Source organism: Phyllostomus discolor, chromosome 6, assembly GCF_004126475.2.
Source record: "Phyllostomus discolor isolate MPI-MPIP mPhyDis1 chromosome 6, mPhyDis1.pri.v3, whole genome shotgun sequence".
In the NCBI taxonomy this organism is placed as follows: Eukaryota; Metazoa; Chordata; class Mammalia; order Chiroptera; family Phyllostomidae; genus Phyllostomus; species Phyllostomus discolor.
The window spans coordinates 37,521,872-37,530,138 of NC_040908.2; the positions used below are offsets into that span (position 1 = coordinate 37,521,872).

At 35.1% G+C, this 8,267-nt stretch overlaps 1 pseudogene; it reads right to left on the bottom strand.

Moving 5' to 3' along the window:
- Positions 1 to 5,941: 5,941 nt before the first annotated feature.
- Positions 5,942 to 6,598, bottom strand: LOC114498703 (annotated as a pseudogene).
- Between the last annotated feature and the right edge of the window lie 1,669 nt (positions 6,599 to 8,267).

The following is an 8,267-nucleotide window of genomic DNA, read 5'->3' on the forward strand; positions in this document are numbered from 1 at the left end:
ACTGCAGAAGAGGGATGTGCAGCTTAAAGAAATTATTTGCCCAAGAATATTGAACAAGTAGTGAAGCTAGAACTGAAACTTTGAGCTATGGTAGAAAACCAAACAAGTAAAATACTAACTAAACTGTAACCATGTGAACTGTAAACTGTACAAACACAAGATTATTCCATAAAGAATCAGTAAAATAAGGTCATCAATTATCTACAAGTATTTATCTACAAGTATTTATCTCGGTCTAGGTGGGCCAGATGGAATATGTGGCCCTTTATCTGAGCCTGGATGATTGCGTAAACACTCAGTTAAACAGAGGAAGAGCAAAGAGAAAGTCAAAGCACCGCCATAACACTGCACCTGAAACAAGATGGAAAGCCGTGGGAGTGTCTGGTGTGTTAGGAAATTATGACTGTTGAAATCAACTAAAGCCCAGGGTCAGCAAGGAAGATGTGTTATATGAAAGCTGGGACCATTTATATACTGAAGGATCTATTGGCACTATGCAATGAATATATACTTAATTCCATTGGCTTTGTGGAACCATTAAAGGTTTTAAATGTGAGAGGTGATTTTGTATGATATGATTAATGGTGTAGGGATGGACACTATCAGCAGTATGAAGGAGGGATTGGCAAGGTAAAAGCTCTGCACTTCCCTTATCTCCCCTCAGCCTGGTGGTGTGTAAGTGCAGAACAGATAATAAGTCAATATGGCTGGAAGACAGGGCAACTGGAAGACAAATTAGGAAGAAGAGACTGGAAAGGTAGATTAGGTCAAGATTCTGCAGAACCTTGATTGCTAATAATTTAACCTTTATTTTTGTAGGCAGGCTTCATAGTGCTTATGATCAAGTATTACGTTATTTGCCCATTTAGGTTTCCCTCATATCTAGCATCAAATCTTTAGGTTGTACATCTGGTAGACAAATGCATGTACGTGTAAATGTTTTTTTATTAACTTATCAATAAATGCACTTTTTGTAATTAAATATTGACTTATTAATTTAGCCTGTATAAGACTAACTTGAATCAAAACTAACAAGAGATTTCTGTGGAAACAAAGTATGCATGTCTAGAAAAAAATAACACCCATTCTACAAAACCAGACAACAAAATGATAGAATTTAAGAGAAAATGGATGGATGTTGGACACTATTATTAAACCCATGAAAAACAGATAATAATAAAAATAAAATAAAAAACAATAAAAATAACAATAAAAATCCCATTTTTTTAACTTTTTGCACTGTTTAAAAGACACACTAAATACCTAGTAAAGGAATACTGTGATAGTATGGAACTTTGCTTTAAAATAACAATGGGTAGAAGTAACTGGATTGGAGGAAATGTAAAGAAAGGTCCAGGCTGCTGAATGATGTGAAAAGAAACAAAACGCACACAGGAAGATTGCTCGGTCAGCTGTCTAAGACAGAGCTCTTGTCAGGTGAGCCAGGGAAAGAGTTGGTAGCTGAAGGACATCCCACACAGCACTCCTTTCCTCTGCATCTAACACGTTCACTGAGTTAGTGTACTTGGAGTCTAAATGCTGGTACTTGCTGGCACAAAATATTAATTGCACATGAACCCATGTATTTCCATCCATTCTAAACATATTATTCCCATATTTACAAATTGTGTAAGAGCTAATTAATGCTATAGAAGCACACATATACCAGGAGAGACAATAACTGAAATTATTGAATCTTCTAACATTAACTAAGCGGAGATTTTTTTCCTTTTTAAATTAAGCTTACATTGATGAATATTTGTAACATGTGAATAACATAAGAATAAAAACCATAAAACAAGTAGCCACAAAAAATAATATTATTGGTAATTTTGAAACAACCTCCCTGATCACATCAATAGCCACTATCCTTGATTTAATCCATATCATTCCCTTATTTGTAGTTTATCCTAAGTATTACGTTGTTTGATTTTGCATGTTATATTTTGTTTTATAAATGAAATTATATTGGACATAATTTATGCCTTGGTTTGTTCGTTCAATATTATGCTTTTTAGATTTAACTGTGATAATGCATGTAGCTGTAGCATACTCATTTGAACTGTGTAATGTTGCATTTCATGAATATGTCAAAATTCACTTATCCATTTTATTATCAATGGATATCAAGAATATCTTCTACATTTCTTGCTATTATAAACAAGATATCTATGCATATTCTTTTGCCTGTCTCCAGTTACACTTATATAGCATTTCTTTTGGGTGCATACTGCTCAATTGTAGGGAATTTGCATGTTTATTATAAAATACAGATTGATTTCTAAAGTGGTTTTAACTATTTTCATTGCTAAATATATTGTATGAGAATTCCCACTGCTTCACATCCCTACCAACACAAGATAGTGTAGTTTTTTTTTTAACATCTATCAATCTGGTGACTATATATAGTATCTCACTGTCATTTCAATATGTATTTTCATGATTGCTGATAAAGAGAAACATCTTTTATTTACTTGCCAGTCATGATCTTTTAATGTAAAGTACACACTCGAGTCATTTGCCCATCTTCTCTTTGGCATTATTTTGATTTTACATATAAATTTGTATAATATCTTTGTATATTTTATATGTATGTGTATATATAAATGTATACATGTATGCATATACTTATATATATTTATATATACATATACGTATACATTTATATAAATGTATATATAAATGTGTATATATACATATATATAGTCTGTCCATAAGGTATCCAGCCATGTAATATGAAAAATAGATACATTTATTAAAGAAGATACAAGATGCAAGAAACATGGTATATAGGACAATGACACCTTAGTCCCCTTCAAAGCAGGTACGTTGGGACCTCACACAGTTTCCCAAATCATCATCAAATTCATTGCTCTACTCACTCAGTCACTTTGAATGTGACAGCCACACAGTACACATGCTCATGCAACGGCATCTACCACCCCCACTGACCAGTACAGTGAAGTTGTCATTGTTCACACATGCACATTCCAGTCCACTCTCCTTGGCTGCCAGGTTACATCAATGTCACACAAACTGTTCTCATTATGTTAACAATGGCTGGACTTTTTCCAGACAGACTAATACATTTAGCACATTCTTCCAAGTTATAGTCTATTTTCACTTTATAATGTCTATTGATAAACAGATGTTCATAATTTGTATGAAATCAAATTCCTTCCTGGTTTGCTAATTCTGTTTTCATTAAGAAATCTTTCCTAAGCCAAGGGCATAAACATATTATTCTACATTATCTTTCAAAAGATTAGAAATTGCCTTTCACATTTAAGTTTTTTTAATGCATGGAACTGACTTTTGCATGTGGAGTGACATAAGAAGTGAGATCAATAAAAACTTTCTTTTTTCCCACATTGATAGGGTTGGCTCAGCACGACCCATGTGGTGAGGGCCTTCCTATTGGTCTGCAGCAGAAGTGCCATCTGACTGAAAGTACGGGCTTATTTCTGAACTCTCTTCTGCTCCTCTAGCCTGTCTGTTTAAGCCTGTAAAAACAACATGTATCTTATTACTGTGACTTTACAATAAGAATTAATATCTGGTAGAGCATGTTCTCCCACACTGTTCTTCTGGTGCAGAAATAAATGGGCTCTTATCACTATTGCTTTCCATACACCTTTTAAAATCACATTATCTGAGTCCATACAAAAAAAGGACAAAGTTTGCAATATTTTACCATTAATATGGTGATAACTTGTGGGGGGTTTTGGCAGAAATTCTGTATCTCACTAAGAAATTTTCTTTTTCACTTGCTTTGCTCAGAAATGTTTTCATTATTTATTGTTGAAGTCTATCAGGTCTATCACTCAGTTTTGGGACCCATATAACGATCCTGCTGTTTTCTAAGGCTGGACCAGCCTTGCCATCCTGTTTAACAATTTGGTTACTATATGATGCTTATATGTTGTTTGATTCACTCTGCTAATACTGTTTTTAAATCTAAGTTTTCAGTGAAATTGATCTATAATTGTATGATAGTATTTTTAAAAAATACTATCTTTGTCTCAAAAATATAAATTTGATAGTAGATCTTTTTTCCTTTCATCAGAAAAATTTTATAAGATTGGAATTTTCAGCTGCTTAAAGCTTTAGTGAAACATTCCAGTAAAATAATCTGGTCATGGTATTTTTTGAGGAGATTAACTGCTGATATGATTTTCAATGGATCTAGAACATTCATATTTTCTATTTCTTTTTTATCCCATTTTGATAACTTACGCTACAAATTTGCCATTTTCATGTTGTCTCAAGTTTGGCAGCAAAGAAGAATTTATAATGTCCATCTATTATCTCTTGAAAACCTTATGAATTTTTCATTCTCTAATTATCTATCTCCCAAATGAGTGAATCCATTCTGTCTTGTAACTGAAAAGTTTATTTCATCCATGTTGAATATGATTACATAGATATTCCTTCAGCTGATGCTTTTTATTTAACCTAATTTTTTCTGTTCTTAAAAAGAACAGAAAAGTTCAAATATACCTATTTGACTTTTATATTGACTTTGGTATGTAATTGATATTCCCCCATATACTTTTTCATATAATAATTTGAGAGCTATACATACAATTTATCTTTTAGTGGTTGCCTTAATTTTAAATTAACGTACTTAAAACCTGGAGACGACTGATCTTACATTTCTCTCAAAGTTCCGAAGAACCTTGGACCCCCTCTGCCTCCAGTCTCCTCCTCCAGGAAAACACTATTTTGATGACAGAATTTGGGTTAATTATCTCTTCAAATTAAACTTACAATATTCAATAGTCAATGTTTGTTTGGAATTTTCACACACTTGTTTTTCTTTCTCCCTTTTCCTTCCCCTTTCTCACTCCCTTTCTCTCCCCTTCTCTTTCTTTCCCTCTCTCTCTCCCCCACTCCCTCCCTCTTTCTTTTTGTAACGTGGACTTTCCAAATGGGATTTACCTCCTTCCTGAGGACCTATTTTAGAATTCTCCTTGGGAAGGAGCTGTTCCCCCTTAACAAGAGCTTATTTTCTTCATGTTGTCTCATCTTCAGAAGAGTTTGCTGGGTGCATGACTCCGTGTGCCATTTAAAGATTTGCTTCTACACTTTCTTTCACCTTCCATTACTGATTGCAGTGTCAGCTCAGCCTAACTATTGTTTCTCTGTAAGTGAACTTTTTACTCACTGAGTGGTGTTTAGTGTATTTTCTATCCTTCAGGTGTTCTGCAGGTTCTAGGTTGGAGAATTCTAGTTTGGATCGATTTTCATTTATCCTTTGAGATTTCTGCATCTGAAAATTAAGTGTTTCCATCAATTCTGGGAATGTCTTGCCATTATTTCTCTAAGCAGTGCCTCTGCTGCATTCCATTTTTCCCATCCAGAAATTCAGTTAAACATAGATGGTGCTTTTTCCCTGAGTCCACATCTCTCAGCCTGTCTTTTTCTACACTTTTTTATCCTTTCATCTTTCTGTGCTGTATTCTGGATAATTTCCGTAGATATCCCAGTTCTCTAATCCTTTTTACCTTTGTATAGTTTGCTACTTAACCCATTTTTTGAAATATTTTAAAGTTATGAATATTTTAAAGTTATGTCACATTTTTCAAATTCTGAACACTTTTAGTTCTTATAGTTTCCTACCCATCTTTTAATTTTATATAAATTTATACTTTATACTCGTATAATATATTTTTATTTTATATCTGTATAAATTCATTATCTGAAATCTTTTCAGGTTTAATAATACTAGGCCTTGTTTCTGCTGGCTCTCTTTCATGGTGATTTATTTCCCTGTGTGTATATGTAAGTTTTAATTTTTAATCATTCACTTTCCTCTCTTGTAATTTTATCTTTGGGAATTCTTTGAGGCCAGAGTTGAAAGTATTTCCTTCAAAGTAGACTTCAGTTTACTTCCATAAAATCCTACATCAATAAATGAAATCTTGCTTTTAAAAGGACATGCCAGTGTGTCAACATGAACCTTCATGACCTTCATAATAGCCTCTTATGTTCTTGTGCTTTCTGGACAGATGCCTTCAGAGCAGGTGCTTCATATGTTGGAGCTTTTGGACTTTCCAGAGCTTTTGGGTGCAGCCTTCAGGCCTGCGGCTTCCCCTGGGCTGGAGCCTTCTTTCCTGCAGCAGTTGCACCTTCTTTTTGTTGGAACATTTGCAATCGTTGCTGCAGCTTCATCTTTAGCAACAGATGCTGATCGGGGAGAAGCTTTCAGGACCACCACCTTTTCATATCTTCCTAACTTCAATCTTGAGTATTCTGTTTCTTATTTCCTTTGCCTTCATGAAGACTTTGTAATGATCAAAATTTGTAATCTTGTCTTTCCTTTCTTTGGCTTCAATCTTCTTGGCCCATCTTGTCGCTGCCCACTTTGTACTGATATCTGCCTTCTGCCAAGTTTGAAGATTACGTCAGTGAGCTACATGCATTTGAAAGGCAAAGCCTATCTCCTTATGTGGTTGAAAGATACATCAACCAAAGCCCTGTTCTGGTCAAGTAGCATCTACAATCATGACCAGCCTCCTGGCAGAGGCCCACAGGGAACATAGGTCACTCAGCCAACCTCCATGAAGTACCTGAACACCATTTTGGCAGCATTCAGTGATCAGAAATGAGGTCCTATTTTAAAATAAATTCTTTGTGTGAGTTTTTTTTCAGTTTTTTCTTTTGCTTATGTTTTCCCACAAAAGAAATATTAATTTCAGTCCAAACAAGACCAGCTTGTGCTATGAAGTCTCAATGTCCCCCACCTACCACTAAAAGTTTGTTATAGAAGTTTATTTCTAAATCATTCTTAAACTGAAAGCTTAGCCCTTTGGATTACCAGACTCTTGCAACAGGCTCCCAGGCTCCCAAAAGACCTGTTGCCTTATATAGGCAGGAGATTTGTTTCAAGCCCTGTGACCGTGCACAGACCTACCCAAACCAAAGGACAAGATAACTAGTTATGCAAACACCTTAGGCAAAAGTCAGCTTTAGTATTATCATATCTACCTGGATTTCCACAATCATACTAATTTTGCATTCTCACAAAACAAAAATTTCTGGCTAGCTCTGCAATGTAATTTAGAAGTTCCATTTTATCTTTAAATTTAAATATTTGCACTGAAAATGTGGTTCAAGGTATCTAGTCTGCATTGGGGCAGGCAAAAGTAGGTTTACAGTTGTGAGCACACAAAATGCAGTTTATTTATTTATTTTAATCCTTACCTGAAGACATTTTTTTATTGCTTTTAGAAAGAGAAGCAGAGAGAGAAACATCAACGAGAGAGAGAACATTGACTGATTGTGTCCTCTATATGCCCAGATTGGGGATCGAACCCACAACCTAGGTATGTGCCCTGACTAGGGATCAAACCCATAGCCTTTCTGATACAGGACAATGCTCCAACCAACTAAGCCATACTGGCCAGGGCCACACTTTAGTCTTGTATTATTATTTATTAATTATTTATTGTTTAGTTGTATTACAACTGTAAATCTACTTTTCCCCACCCCTGTATTACCAGAAGTACAATCAAGGTTTTCTTTTCCTTCCTTGGCTTACGTAATGAATTCCCCAATATTGGCTCAATGGGTGAAAGAGTGGATGGCCCAATAATCAGCTGCTCTATACCCTCCTCTATACCAGGGCAAACTTTTTTCTGTAAAGGGCCATATAGTAAATTAGGCTTTGCATTCACATGTCCTTTATTTCAATTACTAAACTCAGCCTTCTTAGTGCAAAAACAGTCACAGACAATACCTAAGTAACTGAACATGGGTGTGTTAATGCAAAGAAGAAAGAAAAAGAAGAAAGGAAGGAAGGGAGGAAGGAAGAAAGGCAGGGAGGAAGAAAGAAATCTGTGTATTATCTAAATAAATAGTGGTGAACTCCCACTGGCACATATAAGCACAGCAGTAATAGTTTGAGAAATGAAATAAGTATTATGAACATTCCTCTGAAGTGGAGACAGACATGGTGAATCACCACATGATACGCCAACTTCCTAAGAAACCAAAGGCACTGAAAGGATTCATACATCTCCCCAGCTGCCCTCTGAGCACTCGCATTCCAAGAAACTATCCAGTAATCTCTCATCAGTGCTGAAGTTTGCACTGAGACCTATATGTCATCAGATATATTGTATAAATTTTTTCAAAGAAAGGAACATACACCGCGGTATTAGAAAAAGAGTGTGAATTATATTACTTGGGACTGGCTATAATGTATGCTGTTGAACAAGGCAACACTTAAGTGATTTTCAGATGGCAAAATTGAGATTAAAAAG